Source organism: Elephantulus edwardii, unplaced genomic scaffold, assembly GCF_000299155.1.
Source record: "Elephantulus edwardii isolate Elephantulus edwardi_28Jun2011 unplaced genomic scaffold, EleEdw1.0 scaffold00323, whole genome shotgun sequence".
Taxonomy (NCBI): domain Eukaryota; kingdom Metazoa; phylum Chordata; class Mammalia; order Macroscelidea; family Macroscelididae; genus Elephantulus; species Elephantulus edwardii.
In genome coordinates this window covers 2,016,632-2,034,358 of record NW_006400073.1, presented here as the reverse complement: position 1 = coordinate 2,034,358, position 17,727 = coordinate 2,016,632, and the positions used below count along the sequence as shown (strand labels likewise).

At 37.8% G+C, this 17,727-nt stretch overlaps 1 protein-coding gene across 1 annotated transcript in view; it reads left to right on the top strand.

Annotated features, from left to right (window-relative positions):
- ARHGAP32 (Rho GTPase activating protein 32) overlaps positions 1–17,727 on the top strand; it is a 385,046-nt gene that overhangs the window by 323,355 nt on the left and 43,964 nt on the right. The window lies entirely within an intron of this gene.

The following is a 17,727-nucleotide window of genomic DNA, read 5'->3' as shown; positions in this document are numbered from 1 at the left end:
ATACAAGCTCTGGTTTGTTTAAATATATGTACAAATGAAAGTTACCCTCATCCTAATTTTCAAAATGGAATTTAAATTCTAAGTTCTCTTTAATTGTCAATGTTCATTCTGCCATTGCTTTCTGTGCCCTTCAGAGTAAATGTATTTTTACCTCCTCCATGAAAACCTAATGGTTTGTTGGCAGTGTATAGCTATGGACAGTGCTCTTTTTTTTGGTTTGACTTTTTAGTAAAACTTTCATGATGTCAATTTTTTTTTCAACTATACCATTAGGAAGCTGTGGTGGCAAGGAGTTGGGCTGCCAATCCAAAGACACAAGTTTGTTTTGTCTTGTTTTGTTTCTTTTTAATTAAATGTTTATTTTATACTGGTTTATTTACATTTATGTGCATTGCTTTTTACACCGATCTTTCCAATTTTCTTTACCTATCCCCCCATCCTTACCCCTCTGCCCCTCCTTGGATCCTCATACATGTTTTAACTGTTATCTTTCTATTTCTACAATAATAGTTTTAAACAGTATTTGTCCATATGGGACTGAATTAGTTCACTTAGCATAATACTCTCCAGTCCCTCCCAAATTAGTTCGTGATTTTCAAAATTGTTGCTCCTGCATTCTATATAGTATTCCATTGTGTGGACATGCCATAATGTCTCAATCCATTCTGTTATAGTTGGACATTTGGGCTATTTCCTTAGATGGTGAATAACACAGCTATGATTATTGGTGTACAAATCTCCATTAATGCCTCAGTTGTAATTTTCTGGGGGTATATCCCAAGCAATGGAATAACTGGGTCTTTTTCCAACAGAGTGAAAAGAAAACCTACTGACTGGGAAAAAACATTTGGTTAATAACATTTCATATAAGAGTCTCATATCAAAAGTTTATAGAATCCTGTAGGACCTCCACATGAAAAAGACTGATAACACAGTTACAAAATGGAGAGAAGACACAAATTATAAAACCAAAGGTACAAGTTTTAAATCCACCAGTTGTTCCACGGGAGAAAGATAGGCAGTCTACTCCTGTGCAGTTTACAGCCTCTAAAAACCCACTAGAGGAACAGCTGTGAGTCTTCCCATTCAAAGGGACATAACAGCAACAAAATACCATAAGAAATTCCCTATCTTTTTTTTTTTATTCTTCATCTTTTTTGTTATGCTGGGCTTTTCCTGGCACAGTGTTTATTGCAGTCACTGGGCATGACTTCACCAGTATTGAGTACACATGGCAGGACCTTACCTGGAGAGGCCTTGTCATGACTTGAATAATTTGTGCAGAAAGGTTATGGCCATTATTTATGTGGATGAGGAAATAAGAGTAAAAACAAGTACGATTTTATCTTATGTCTTGTTTTGCTTTTGTCTGAGCCATACTCTTTTGGGAGATCTATAGATATTGTGTTTTCCCTTCAACTATCTGTGCCATTGATTGACTAATCCAGTCCTTAAAATTTTGTGAAAACACAAAAATCTAGTGATTTTAACAAGTGAAAAGCTAATGATGCATTTGAGCGATCTGAACAAGCAACTGCTGTAACAAACTGTGAGCAAGATCCAAGATTGAACGTGTAATGATTGGTAGAGGTTTGAACTATTGAGAAACTTGCCCCCAGATTCCTTTAGATTAAATGTTAATTAATCTTTAAGTGCATTCAGTGAGTAAAGCACACAGACAATGCTACTACTCTTGACCACTATCTCACTTTGTGAACAGCTTTCAGGTTTTCAGCCAATTTTTCCCCAAAACTGAACCACCAAAGATAGAAATCTTGTATGCAAATGGAGTATGTGTGCATAAACCGATCATGGTATGGCCAAATACAGCTACTTCCTTTCTCAAGTCAAATAGAAAGGGGTGACTTGTGGTAAAATAAAACAGACATTTCACATCCTCTGTAGTGAGCGTATACTTAACCATTCCTTGTTTGTAGACTCAGATTTATACCAGTTTGTATAAATTACTATCTAAAAAGAATATGAAATGTTTACAACAAGCAGAAGCTATTGAAACTGCTATAAATGATTAAAGATGTTACTGGCCGAAGGCACATTTGAATGTGTAGAGAACGTCCTTTTATTTTTCCCTTTAAAGTTAATAAATCACACTTTAAAAGCAACAGCTTTTCAATGTGATCAACTTCAGTTTTATTTTAAGTAAATATGAATCTTGAGATTACATCAGTTAACAAGTAATTAGTAAAATCTGGAGAATTTTTCTGCATTTAGCACAGTTGATGTAAATACAAGATTATTGCATGGGGAGATATTACATTTCATACACAATGAGCACGTGGAAACCCAAACAAACTCTTTCATGAAACATGCAGTGAAAAGTAAGTGTTCCAGTGGCATACTTGTGGAGCCTTATAAAACTCCACATAATCTTTAAACTCTAGTGGAGAAGGGAATAAAAAAAAAACCAAAAAAAAAACAACAAACCCAAACCCCTGTGAATGCTAGGTTGAAGAGTGTTGATTTTGTGTCATTTTTAAAGAGAAAAAGAAGAGATCAAGCAGTAATAAGATGCTTTTTCTAAAACATTTCCCTTGAGTTTCACAGAATTAGTTAAGAGTTGTGGAACACTTTTGTATGAGCTGCTACTGAATGAGGATGCCTGCATCTGGGTTTCTTTTAGAACCTAGCAAAGCCTACCCCCATTCTGTTTCTCTCTCTTGTGTTTTAAACTCCACATTGCAATAATCTGTCCTAACAATATACATCTCTTAGACGTTTACTGCTATAGTAAGTTAGAAACCTTATTATTAATTTGCCACAGTCACCCACTGGAATGCTATTTTTTACCCCTTTTTATTTAAAGCATGAACTCTGAATTAGAGTTTTATTAATCTGACTATAGAGAAATTTCTAGATTCTGGTTCAATGACAGATTTTTGTTGCCTTGAAATCTCCATTTTAATAGCACTTTTGAAGTTTATACCAAAAGCTTTAACAGTTGGTTTGTTCCCATGGTTTTAGTTCTTACAACTGCTTGAGATACCTCTGTAAGCCTTATCCTTTATCCTTTCATATTTTATATTGTATAGACTTCATTGACCAACCAATGTGTTGGGTGTCTGTAAAGGAGACAAAAATGTGGTTGCTTTATTTTTCCCCCCATAAAATCATTTCTATTGAGGGTTGCTGTTAAATGAACAGGAACTAAACTATAACTGTGAATTCTTCATGTCATCAGTATTTGCATTACATTCATAAAAGTGTGCACATCCTGTGACTCCCAGCTTAACTGAAATATCTGTTAATACCACCCAACTTGAGTACAGCAAACTGCTTTTAGATTTTAAGGGAACTGATACAAAATTATATTCCATAAATAAAAAGTATTTGTGTTTGGTTTTAGAAAAAAAATACTCATTTTCAGATCTGAAGAAATGCCTCTATCATAGTACAGAAGAATATAATTCAGATTTAAGATGAAATTAAGTCTTTAAAGTGCCCTTGTGGCACAGTGGTTGCTACCTAGAAGGTCAGAATTGTGAACCCACCATACGCCCTGAGGAAGAACAATTCAGTGTGCTGTCTTAAAGGCTACAGCCATGGAAGCGCTGTGAGCAAAGTCAATATCCTGGCAATGGGAAGGAGGGTTAACCGAGATAATTCTGTTTCATGTTATAGGGTCACTGTGAGTCAGAATCGACTAGCCAGCAACTTTCTTTTCTTTAGAAAAGGAGGAAAATATAATTTTCACAAAGAGTTATACAGAAAAAAATTATTATCTCTTATGGAAATGGATCTTTGTACAAATCTGAAATACTATTTTACATTGGTAACATTATTAAAATAACAAAGCTATTTTTTTTAAGTCAAAAGGCTATAATCCAGGTTAATAACAGAATACAGTTAACCTATTTCCTGAAACGTGCATATAGGCACCTCAGCCTTAAGCCTCATGGCTTCAGGCCAGTGCTCCCAAGTTCTCAGTACTGCCAAAACTGTAGTATCAAACACTATTACAGAAAGAAGTGATTTGATCAGTGGGGAAAATAACTGGTGCGTTTTGCCAATTCCCACAAGCCTTTTGGGAGTCACTTGGCAATCCTGAGCAGGGGGCATGCAGTTTGTTTTGTTTGTGTTTTTTTTTTTGTCTGACGTTCTACTCCTTACACATTTACCTCAATACTCTGTTTTACCATAGAGAAAATCTACTGTAGGAGAGCCAGAACAAAACCAACTTTTAGAGGCTTAATGGTTTTAATGATGGAAAATTTTAAATTTAAATGTTGTTTGTTGTTATCTGCCATCAAGTCATCTGCAACTCATAATGACCCTAAGAACATTATCTCTAAACCTTGCCCTATCCTGAGTCAGTATCATCATCTCCAACAGACCTAATCCTATTTCTCCAGTCACTTGAGTTACTCAGTCTCATCCAGAGTCTTCCTCTCCTGAGCTGTCCCTCAACCCTTCTCAGCATGATGTCTTCCAAGGACTGGTCCCTCCTGATCATGTGCCCAAAGTATGTGATACAGAGCCCCAAAATTCTTGCCTCCAGGCAACAGCCTGGTTTCTTCCTCACCTTGACTGACCTGGTTATCCTCCTGGCAGTCCAAAATATGTTCAACACTCTTCTCCAGCACTACACCTCAGAGACGTTGATCTTCCTTCTGTCATACTTAGTTATTGTCCTGCTCTCAGGAGCATAACAAGTAATTACAAAGACCATGACCTGGATCAGATGCACCTTAGTCTCCAGAATAGTATCATTGCTCTTTAGTACTCTAGAGAGGTTCCTGACAGCAGACTTTCCCAACACAATGTGTCTTTTGATTTCCTGACTGCTGGTGCCAAGAGTGTGGATTGTGGAACCAAGCAAGCTGAAGTTATTAGCAACCTCAATTTCTATTAAAACTTAGTCATGTGTATGTTTTGTGAAAATATACATGCATTTTTTTTAAAAATACATACTTAGTTAAATTTTGAAATACAGTTGTGATAGAGTAGCAGATATAAGGAGTTTGGTGGCCTAGTGGCTAAGGAGTTGTGCTGCCAATCACAAGATACTCAGTTCAAATTCACCAGCTGCTTCACAGGATGGGCAGTCTCCTCTTATGCAGCTTACAGTCTCTGAAAACACGCTGGAGGGTCAGCTAGGAGTCAGTTCAAACTTGAGAGCATGTAAAAAACAAAAAGGGCTAATATAGAAGAAATTTTAATGTATCTTTTTCATAGTTGTATTAACTTTTCAAAATGAAAAATATTGACTGAATGTACCAAAGCAAAGGCCAATCAAAAACAGAAAAGTTATACTTAAATGGCTATTAAAAAAAACACTTCCAAATTTCAGAAATAATTTCCAAAAAATTATTGTGACATAAGAATGTAATTATAACTTGATAAATTTTAAGGCAGCAGTCAGGAATGGAGTGTGTCAGGGATTCATCCTGTCTCCATACTTTCTCCATCTGTATGTAGAACAGATCATTCAGGAAGCAGGGCTTTATGAGGAGGAGTATGGCATCAGGATTGAAGGTAGACGCCTCAGCAACAGTTTATGCAAATGACACAGCCTTGCTTGCTGAAACTGAAGAAGACCTGAAGTGCTTGCTGCAGAAGGTGAAGGACTGTAGTCTCCAATAGGGATTGAAGCTTAACATCTAGAAGACAAAGATTCTCACTACTGGGCCAATTGGAAGCACCATGATAGATGGAGAAGAGATTGAAGTTGTTAACAATTTCAACTTACTTGGCTCCATAATCAACACTCTTAACACCAGCATTCAGGAAATCAAAATACAAATTGCATTGGGAAAATCTGCTGTCAGGGACCTTAAAAGCAACAATGTCAGTCTAGAGACTAAAGTACACCTAATCCAGGCCATGGTCTTTGCTTTGTTATACTTCAGAGAGTTGGACAGTGACTAAGGACTACAGAAGAAGAATCGAAACCTTCAAATTGAGGTGCTAGAGAAGAGTCTTAAAGATACCATGAACTGCCAAGAAACCAAATACGTCTGTTTTGGAGAGGGTGAAACCCAGTTTATCCGTGGAGGCTAGGATTTTGAAGCTCTGTCTCACATATTTTGGGCACGTGTCCAGGAGAGACTGGTCCTTGGAAATCATGCTTAGAGAGGTAGTGGAAGGGCATCATACTTAGAAAAACAGGAGAGGAAGGCTCCGCATGAGATGGATTTGATACAGTGACTGAGACAATGGGGTTTGGTGTGTTAGAATTAGTGAGACTGGCTCAGGACAAGACAGGGTTCAGAGCTGTGGTACATAGGGTCGCTATGGGTCCATGGCAACTTGACAGCACATAACAACAAAAACAGTCTTAGAGGTTTAGTTTGGATGTATTCTAATTGGCATGTTAAAATAACTTCATCTGTTCATAGAGATGGTGAAATAGGAAGTATAAGTATTTAGAAGCTATTAATTGGATACACAAATATGTAAATGAAGTCAACATTAACAAAGAAAGGAATCTTTTAAATTTAGTAATTATAATTTTAACTAGAAAAGAAAATAGTATACTTTTTAAATATTAAGTGTGATTTGTCTTTGATTTGATAACATGTGAGAAATTATAGTTTAAAGATGTCTGACGGGAGCTCTGGTGGTCGAGTGGCAAGAAGCTGCACTGCAATCCCAGAGATCTGCAGTTCAGATCCACCAGATGCTTTGCCGGAGAAGGAGAGGCATTCTCCTCTTGCACCAGTCGATCCGATTTGACGGTACACACACACACACAACACACACACAAATAAATTAAAAAAATGATCTCTTTAGTGGGACATATACTATTGTAAAGTCCAAGTTAAAATAATAGTTTTGTTGTTGTTGATAGATGCCGTCAAGAAAAATACAACTTATAGTGACCCTATGAGCAACAGATCTGAACCCTGTCCTGTCCCGTGCCAACCTTATTATCTCTGACATACTTGAGCCTCTATCTGTAGTCACTATGTCAGTCTTTCTGATTGAGGGTCTTCGTCTGTTTTGCCAACACTTCACCTTTCCAAGCATGGTGCCCCTTTCCAAGGAATAGCCTTTCCTGTGAAGCTTTGTCCTCTTTGCCTGAGGAGAAAGAAAAAAACCCAAGTAGATGTTAGGAAAGACTGAAAATTGCACCAGGGTGTTGAGAAGGCAAAACAAAGGGAAAAGGTGCTGAAAAGCGGAACAGAAGTTTCCAAAGGGCAGCTCAAGAAGGCAATGCAAATTTACTGTAACAGTGTACAGAGACATGGAACTGGAAAATAAAAATTAAAGAACTCACTTAGCATTTCTCAAGCTGTTGTTGTTTGTTGCTGTTGTTGTTATATGCCATCAAGTTGCCTACAACTCATAACGACCCGATGTACAACAGTCCTAAACCCTGCTCTATTCTGTGCCAGTCTTATTATCGCTGACGAACTGACCCCCTTGACCCCAGTCACTGAGTCAGTCCATCTCATCAAGGGTCTTCCTTTCTTCCACCCTCCCAAGCATGACGACCCTCTGCAAGGACTGGTCCCACCTTGCAACATCTCTAAACTATGTCAGATGAAGCTTCAGAATCCTTGCCTCCAAGGAGCAGCCTGGTCTCACCCTCTCTAGGATGAACCTGTTTGTTCTCCTAGGAGTCCACGATATTTCAGTATTCTTCAGCACCACAGCTCAAAGGCATCCATTCTCCTGTCATCCCTAGTCATTTTCCAGCTTTCTGATGCATAGAAAGTAATTGCAAAGACTGTGGTCTGAATCAGGCACACTTTAGTCTCCAGACTGACGTCTTTGTTCTTCAGTACTTTGGAGAGGTCTCTGATAACAGACTTTCCCAATGCAATTTGTCTTTTAATTTCATGGCTTCTGGTACCAAGAATATTGATTGTGGAGCCAAGCAAACTAAAGCTTTTAACAGTCTCAATCTCTTCACTATCTATCATGATGCTGCCAATCATCCCAGTGGTGAGAATCTTTGTTTTCTTGATGTTGAGCTTCAATACATTTCAATTAAAAGTTGTATACCTTGACTTCTGCAGCAAGTACTTCTGGTCCGCCTGTAGGGATCTCAAGTAGAAAGAACTAAAAAGCAAATTCAAGCCTCAAGTTGCAATACTGAAATAATAGAAATAGATATTAAAAAATAAAATTAGAATATATGATAGAATATTTTAAATCTAAGATAATTAGGATAATCAAGCAGGAGAATGATACCTATTTTTATATATACAGAAAAATTAAATATATACATAATAATGAAAAGGAATGATATATCTATATAGATGTGTATGTGTGTATATATATATAATGTCATTTCTCTCACAATTCTGCTTTTATTTAGATTTTAAAATAGTGTGCTTGCTTTAAACAAAATGAAATGCACTAGATTTTCCTAAGAAAAGCTCATATTGTTTTGATAAGTGAGTCATTCCCTGATTGGTGACTTGAACTCCTAGTGAATGAATGATACACTGCTACCATTTTAAACCTCTGAGCTCCTCCCTGGAGGAGTGGTTACAGATCTGGCCTGCTTCTTCTTTCAGAGCAGTGAGACCTTCCATTTGTGGTCTCCGGTACAGTGGCTCACTCTGGATTATTTTCCCGAGTTTTCATTATCCCAAACTTTGGGGGTTTACGACTGCGTGGATTAAGATTATATCACTATTTTCTGTATAACCAAATTTTTAGAAATCTGCCCATATTATACTTATGTTGTGGGTTGCTGTGTTGTGTGCTGTCATTCAGTTGTAACTCACAGTGACCCTCCAGGTCAACAGAACTGCTCTTTAAAGCTTCCCATACTTTAACTTCAGTGGGAACAGATTCCTGAGTCTTTTCTCCCACGGAGCATATGCTTGGTTCAAACCACTCACCTTTAGGTTGGAAGGCAAGCACTTAGCTGTTGGGCCACCAGTGCTTCTTTTTTTGTTCATTGTTGTTGTTGCTTTTATTATGTGCCATCAAGTCACTTGCAACTCACAGGGACCCTGTGCACAAAAGCTTGGATCCTGCCTATCAATAAGCCAGTCTCCCTGTCTCTGATACGCCTACCCCCATTACCTTAGTCACTGAGTCAGACCATTTTATCCAGGTCTTCCTCTCCTGCTCTGCCCCTCCAACATTCAAGCATCATGTCCTTCTCCAAGAACTGGTCCCTTAGGCAACATGCCCAAATTATGTGAAACAGAACTTCAAAATCCTTGCCTCCAAGGAGCAACTTGGTTTCACCCTATCCATGACAGACCTGTAATTTCCCAATTATATTGGCATTCTTAATTATAAAATCAAAATATTTTAAACTATTATCTTAATTTCTTCCTTTTTTATCTATTACTAGTGTTCAGTCTTGATTAGATGTGACTAATAATTTTCTTTTTTTATCTTTCAACTAAGAACAGTTTCTAAGTTTATCTACCTTACTATCTGAAATGCTCAGTAATTTTCAAAGGAGGCCTTCAAGTGGTTTTTCCTGTTTCAGTCTGTGGCAATGAAAAGAAACCAGAATGGACCCAGATTTATAAAGTGTAGGTGAACCAGAATGATAGACAAAATGGAAAGAAATCAAGAATGATGCCCTGTTTGTAATCTCTGAGAAAAACAGGGACAGTGTGTCAACCCAATCTCTTGAACATAGAGTTGGAAACAGTGATGCCTCGCTCAAAGAGGTGGTCACCTACCACTCTGTGAATGTATTTCATTTTTCACAGTCCAGTCTCCCACATCCAGATCCTGAGAAGACTCACTGTGCCTCACTCAGGTTTTCCATTATATGGTTTCAACTAATTTTCCCGATTTCAACTTCATCCAGATTGGGGGGTGGGGGTGAATTCAAATTTGTTTAGATAGCCCTTTGTAGGCTATGACTGAATCAGGTCAAACCAGTTTGAAGCACTTTTTCAAACAATAATTCAGCAAGTTTTAGTTTTCATGTGTGTTGGTTTTTAATTTTTTTTTTAGTAAATTGTTACTAAATATGGTAGAAGAGTACAGACAGCACCTCATTCTTTCTGAGAAATAAACAGGTCTAACTGCTGTATTTGTATGTTGTTGTTGATTGCCTTGGAGTCTAGCATGACTTCATAGCGACCCTATGAACAAAAGGCCTGAAGCCCCTCTACAACTATTGACGTTTATCAGAGTTCATAGAATTTTCAGAGGCATGTTTTTTAGGAAGTGGATGCCACTCCTTCCAGTGTGTTTGTATAGCCCTTATTTATTCCTTCTTGTTGTTCTATACCATCAACTTAGAACAAACTCATAGCTGGTTTTCAGAGGCAATAAATCATGCTGAAGAGAATGCCCATTTTTCTCCCAGAAAGCAGCTGGTGGATTTGAACCATTAGCCTTTGAGATGGCAGCACACCTTCTTACCAGTTGAGCTACCTATTCAAATGAAATAGGGAGTTTTCTGGCATCATTGACTTCTTAACTGTAGGCCTTGCTTTACTTGCTGTACAACCTGGTGAGCACATCCAGGGCAGCATCTGTTTCAAATTAATTTTCTTTAAGGATGGAAGAAATGTGATTACTTTACATAGAAGTGTGTAAATTTATATTTGGTACTTACACAACAAGCTGTGGCTGATTCTGAGAAGAATGGGAATCCCAGAACATTTGATCGTGCTTATATGAAAACTCTACTTGGACCAAGAGGCAGTCATCAGAACAGAGCAAGGAGACACTGCATGGTTCAAAATTGGGAAGGGGGTCCTCCAGGGATGTATTTTGTCTCCATATCTTTTCAATTTGTATGCAGAACAGATCATCCAGGACACTGGACTGTATGAGGAGGAATGTAGCATCAAGATTGGTGGAAGAGTCATCTCAACAACCTGCATTACGCAGATGACACAACTCTGCTTGCTGAAACTGAGGAGGACCTGAAAGGCTTGTTGCAAAAGGTCAAGGACCGCAGCCGTCAGTATGGATTGAAGCTCAACATCAAGAAAACAAAGATTCTCACCACTGGGTTAATTGGCAGTATCAGTATGGACAGTGAAGAGATTGAGATAGTTAACAAATTCAGTTAGCTTGGCTCCACAGTCAACACTCTTGGTGCCAGCTGCCAGGAAATCAAGAGACGAATTGCATTGGGAAAGTCAACTCTCAGGGACCTCACCAGAGTACAAAAGAGCAACCACAACAGGCTGGAGACTAAAGTGAGCCTGATCCAGGCTATAGTCTTCACAATTGCGTTCTGTGCATCAGAGAGTTGGACAGTGACTAGGGATGATAGAGAATTTATGCCTTTGAGTTGTGGTGCTGGAGAAGAGTGCTGAATATACCATGAACTGCTAGGAGAACAAGCAGGTTTGTCCTGGAAATGGTGAAGCCAGAATGCTCCTTGGAGTCAAGGATTCTGAAGCTTCATCTGACATACTTTGGGCATGTTGCAAGGAGGGATTGGTCCTTGGAGAGGAACATCATGTTTGGGAGAGTGGAGGGACAGTGCAGGACAGGAAGACCCTTAATAAGATGGATCAGTTCAGTGATTGGGGTAGTGGGAATAGGGTTGTCGGACACAATGAGGTTGGCACAGGATAGAGCAGGTTTTAGTACTCTTGTATATATAGGGTCACTATGAGTCACAAGCAACTCGATGGCAACACACAGTAATAATGAAAACAATGAAACCTATGAGAGTTGAAACTTGACAAGGTTGCCTTTTTTCCAGGTTTAATGGATGTTTCACCATTGACAGGGTGCCATTGCCACTTCTCTGTTCATCTCTGTTTAGTGGAAAGTATTTGAATTTTCCTCCTCTTAAAAGTTTCAACTTAAATGGGTCCAACTTGTTCAAGTTTTGGTTGGATAGATAGGCTTTTTTTAAAAAAAAAAGAAAATCTAAGAATAAGAAACACCACTGCCTGAACATATTTTCTTTCCTTCCGATTATTTGGCCCTTTCAACAAGACTTTCTTGAAAACTATTGTAGATAATGCATAGATTTTTATAGTCATATTACTATAGAAAGAGATAATCATGATCCAAAGGGCCTCTAAAATTAATCTTTCAGGTGATGGATGTTTTCTACATGGCATATTGTGATGATTTATACTGCAGTCCTGAGCTAGAAGCCATGTGCCTATCATGGAACTTGACTTTCCATCTATATCTGTAACATTAGCATGATGTCTGACATTCTGTTATTATTAGGTACCATGAAGTCATCTATAACTTATAGTAACCATATAAACAACAGTTAGAACCTTACTTTGTCCTGGCTTATGAAAGGAAGTTAATGACTAGATGTTTGATGAGTGGATGGATAGATGAAAATGACAGAAGTTAAACCAAACTGTTAAGTCAAGGACTCACAGCAACTAACAGCAATCTTGTTATATTTAGTTATCTCAAATTTATTTTAGCCATAATTTTAATCATCAGTTTTAATTGAAGCATTTACTTATTATATCATATGATGATTTTTAAAATACTAAAAGCATAAAGTTGAAGTGGACCATGTATAATGTTTGGTGTGTGTAGGAGTAATTCTTTAAGTCATACCACCTATTGGAAGATGGTTTTAGAAGTTTCTAATGTTACACTTTGACTAGGTGAGTCATTTACTGTGCATATGGCTGTTTTATTAGAGGATGTGTGGGGATTTTATAATGCATATTAGATTTTACAGAAGTAAAATTCTCTCATTTCACAGGATTTCTTCCAAAGCAAATCTTTTTTTGTTCCTGGTCTAATTGGCATATATAATAAGAAGCAACTTTTAAAGGGGATATTGGTGCTGAAAGCTCTATTTTCCTCTCTTTAAAAAAGTGTATTATGTTATTGCAATGATAACTAAATATATTTCCATTTAATCAGGTGGTAGCAATTCCCTATCCCAAGATTTTGTCCTTCTGCGTCTAGAGCTGTAGGATAGAAATCTGAGATACTAGAAATAGAGCCCAAACTGTTAACTTACCAGATACTTTATCTTCTACATATCTTTTTTGATATAAAAATTGTTACTAACGTCAGATGCACTCCACAGGAAGTACCTGAGGCCTCTTCTTGCCTCTTGTATCAAACAGAAACAAACTTTTTGTTGCTAAAAGTAGTAGACAATTTTAGAGGGAAAGGTGTACAGTTAAAAACTAATACAGATGCATATGAAAGCAAGACCCCTTCTCAGCTGGATTGATCATGTAACTTTTTAGGCTCTCAGAGCACCTATAAATAGATCGATTAATTTTATACTCTTTCATCAAGTCATTTGTCCTGAGCTTTGAGTCTTCTGAAATGATGGTACCCTTTAAGAGCTCCCAATAAAGAAGAATCAATAATAATATAAACAAACATAATAAAAATGATACAGTTCTATGTGCTACAGCTGCCTCTCTTAGAGGCAGTCAAAGAAGGCTTGATGCTAGAATGATAGTTACCTGGGATTTGAAAAATATTCAGATTTCTATATAAAGATGATGGCAGTGGGAAAGTTCTGTGGAAAGGAAATTGTTTAGCAGATACTTAGAGAATGAATGGTTTGTATGGCTAACTGTGAGGCTTAATTTGGCCTGTAGTTGTGCAGACAGAATAGTAAATTGAGTATCATCTGTGTAGGACATTACCTGCGAGACAGTATATTGCAGTGATTAAAATCGTGAGCTAGATTCCTTAAGTTAGAAACTCAACTTCTGCCACTTGTTTCCTGCTTTCCCCTAGGGAAAACACATTACCTCTAAGCACCAATTTTCTTTCTATAAAGCTTGCCCATGAGGATTAAATGAGAGCATTACTATGAATAAGACTTAAAGCACTACTGAAAAAGATCAAAGACTACAGGCTTCAGTATGGATTATAACTCAACATCAAGAAAACAAAACTCTTCACCACTGGGCCAACAGACAACATCGTGATAGGTGGAGGAAAGATTAAAGTTATCAATGATTTTACTTGGACCCACAGGTCACCACTTATAACAGCAGTCAAAAAATCAAGACGTGTTGCTCTGGGCAAATCTGCTCTCAAGGACCTCTTAATGCTAAAAAGCAAGGCTCTCCATATCAAAAAATAAGGTGTGTCTGGCTGAACCTATGATATTTTCAGTTGCCTCTTATGCTTGTGAAAATTGGTCAGTGAATAAGGAAGTCTGAAAAAGAATTGATGCTTTTGGATGTGGTGTTGGCCAAGAATATTGAGTATTCCATGGCTGCCAAAAAAAAAAAAAAATCCCTAAATCTGTCTTGGAGTAAGTGCAGCCTTACTAAGTTCCTTAGAGGAGCTGATGATGGAACTTCATCTCACATAGTGTGGACATACTTTTATCAGGAGGTGCAGTCCTTCAATGAAAATATATGTAGAAAGTGAAAGAGAGGAAGACCCTCACTCAGATCAGTTAGCCTAGTCAGTGACTGCAGCAGTGGAATTGAGCACAGAATATGTGTCATTATGAGTCCACAATGGCACCTACTACAATAACATTGTAAAACAGTATGGAAAATATTACGTGTTCAATAGTATTAGTTTCATTTTAAAAATTATTCAAAGTTAAAGCATTTAAGTTTTAAATGTAAATAATGCCATCTAATAGAATTTAAAATTTGGGCTGCTATTTCCAGGCTGGGAAGATCCAGGCTGCTGGATTCTGCAAAGGTGTGTTTTCTGGTTTGGGGTTGAGACAAGGGTGTGGCTGTTGTTTACAGTAGGGTGTGAGCTGATTGGATTTTGCTTTGTATTTTAAAAGGCTAGACTGTGGTGTGGCTGTTGTTCACAATAGGGTGTGAGCTGATTGGATTTGGCCTCATATTTAAAAAGGCTTTTGGATGCTAATCTAGGGCTTTTTCTCAGGATGGGAAGATGAGTGGAAGTGCTGAATTCTGCAAAGATGTGTTTTCTTGTTTGGGGTTGACACTAGGGTGTGACTGTTATTTACAACAGGGTGTGAACTAATTGGATTTTGCTTTGTATTTAAAAAGGCTTTTGGGCCCTTGGGCTTCTGGCTCTCAAGTCTGCCTTTTGTGGATCTCCCGAATAAAATAGGCTTCGAAGCAGAAGTGGCATACACTTCCAAATAAAGCTTGCCTCCAGAAACTTTATGAACTTGGAGAAAAGATGAAAGTTTTGTGTTCAAGACTTTCATTCTTAGGGTCACTATGAGTCACCTATGACTCGCACTTAACAAGAAGAAAAAGAGGGAGGTTGGTGGCCTAGTGGTAAGAAACTGCATTACTGTCCGAAAAGCACATAGTACAAATCCACCAGCTACTCCATGGGAGAAAAATGCATAGCTTCCTCCTGTGTGATTAAAATCTGCCTCTGAAAAACCCCTGGAAGAAAGAGAAAGCAGAAAAACCTGGGGAAATTAAATTGCAATGATATTCATGAAATGACACTTTAATACACTCTAGTTACCTAGTGCTGGTCTAAAAGAAAGACAAGGATGGTTTTCACAAACCAGTCTGTTCTCTCTCAGTGTAGGAGACAAGAGGTGAGGAGGCCTGGTCCATAGAAGGATTTCTCTCTCAATCAGGGAAGGTCCTTGACCTCCCTTTTTTAAAAATTAAAATAGAGTTTTGTTAGCTTTTCTTTAAATATAAGCATGAGGAAAACCACATTAAGTTGTAGCATTCTTTTCAAAATAAAACTGCAGTCAATACTTGCGTTGCCAAGCTCCAAATTCATAAACTATGGGGGGGGGGTGGCGTTTGAGGTGGTAGATTGTAAAAATTGCAGCACTGAATACAATCTGAAGTATCATTATTGAAAGTACTCCTGGCTCATAAATTCTGTGGGTACAGGGAAAATTAGAATTGTGAATACATTCTCTTTCTTTTTTTTTTTTTTACATTCTCTTTCTTAATTTCAAATTTAAATGACGTTGTTAACAATCTCCTAAGATTACTTACTCCCTTTTCCTTGAAAGCCTGAGTTCTTAAGGCTGGTGCAAATTCCCTCTTAAATAACAGGTCTCAAAATAGGGATTAAAAAAAGGGCATGATACAAGTTTTATATCATCAAATGCTTTTAATTTGTGTGAATGATACTGTGCTTCAAAATCTTTCTTTAGTAAAACTACAGAAAAGTAGGTGAATTAAATAAACAGTGTACAGCTCTGCAAAATCTGAAAAAGTTAAGAGGTGGAGAGCACTTCCATGGAGACAGCAGATATTCCAAATCTTGTCCCCTTTTGACATTAGTGAGTTGAGTGACCCTTGTCAGTCTCCATACATCTCCTATAGGTCTCTCCCCCATAAACAACCCCTTACACCAGGGATTCCACCTGAATAGGAGTGCTGCATCTCACTGTGATTGCCTTCCAGCTGATTTCCTGCCTCCCCTCCTTAAGGGTGATAATCCTACCCCAGTGAAGTCAGTTATCTTAATGAAATTAGCAGGGGAAGTGGCATAATTAAAAACTCATACTCGGTTCATTTGTTACTGAACATTTCATCCCTAGTATTATAGTTCTTTGCTGAGACAGTACTCTTCTAGACATTTATTTTCAGGAATTTTAACTAACACTGTCAACACATTTTAAAAGTGTACAAATTAATCAAAGTGCATTGCAGGCAACTGATTTTCAAATTTTAGCAGCTGTACATTGCAATTGATTTAGTGACTGGGGTAATTGGGATGAGTGTATCGGAGACGGTGCAATTGGCACAGGACAGAGCAGAGTTTAGGGCTGTTGTACATAGGGTCGCTGTGAGTGACAAGCGACTCAACGGCACATAACAACAACAAACCACATTGACAATTCTTTTTACACGTATTTTGAAAGATTTATTCTAAACCTTAAACTTCTAAATGGCTGTCAATTTGTGTCAGATAGTCACTGAGATAAATTTTTTATATTTATTCTTAAAACTCTGCTAAATACAGCAATAAATGTAAAGATGGGCAGAGATTAAAAATCCCATCTAATTACTTTGTGCTTTGCACTATGTTGGTATTCTATTTATTATTTAAAATTAGAACTGTCCCTAACTATCTGCGGTGGTAGAGGCATTGGGCTGTCATGTTCAGCCTAGCTGCCCCACTATGGGGATACTTATGCCGTCATCTTCAAGAAAGGTTGTTGTTGTTGTTGTTCTTGTTATGTGCCGTCGAGTCGTTTGCGACTCATAGCGACCCTATGTACAACAGCCCTAAACTGTGCTCTATCCTGTGCCAATCTCATTGCCTCTGACACACCCATATATCCTTGCAAACCCTAAGGGTTGGCTTCAGGAAAGAGTCCAGCCTTGCAAAACCTAAGGGGCAGCTCTCCTTGGTCCTTCAGGAAGGGTATAAGCTAGAGTCAACTTGATGGAAACAAGTATTGTGTTTTAATAAAAGAAACTTTTTAGAATAAAATTTCCAGCACTTAGATAAAATTATGATATTTGGAAGAAACATCTAAATTATCTATCTGTTTATTATGTATAGAATTCGGCTAAACATCTGCATTTTTTTAATTTGATTACCTCGTTGGTACAGAACCACTTAACCCCAACTCTTGGGACCCAACGGCAGGAGCAAAGATGTATTAGTAGGACTGTCCTGGTGATGGTGGTGGACTCTTCACTTAACAAAATGTTCTAAAATGGATTATTCCAAACTAGTCATCTAGTTTAGATACAAAATCAAGTAAATATTGTCACTTTTCTGGGGTTTTTTTGTTTTTTTTTAAATTTAGGTTGTTTATTTTTCATTTCAGGGAACATCTACAGAGATTTTGGGATTCCATTCATTCATTGTGGCACCCTTCTCCCCGCACAAACCCCTCCCCCCTCCCACCCCCATTTGCTCCTCTCCTTGAAAAGCAAAAGAAAAACTCCCTCATTGGTACACAATCCCCCCCCC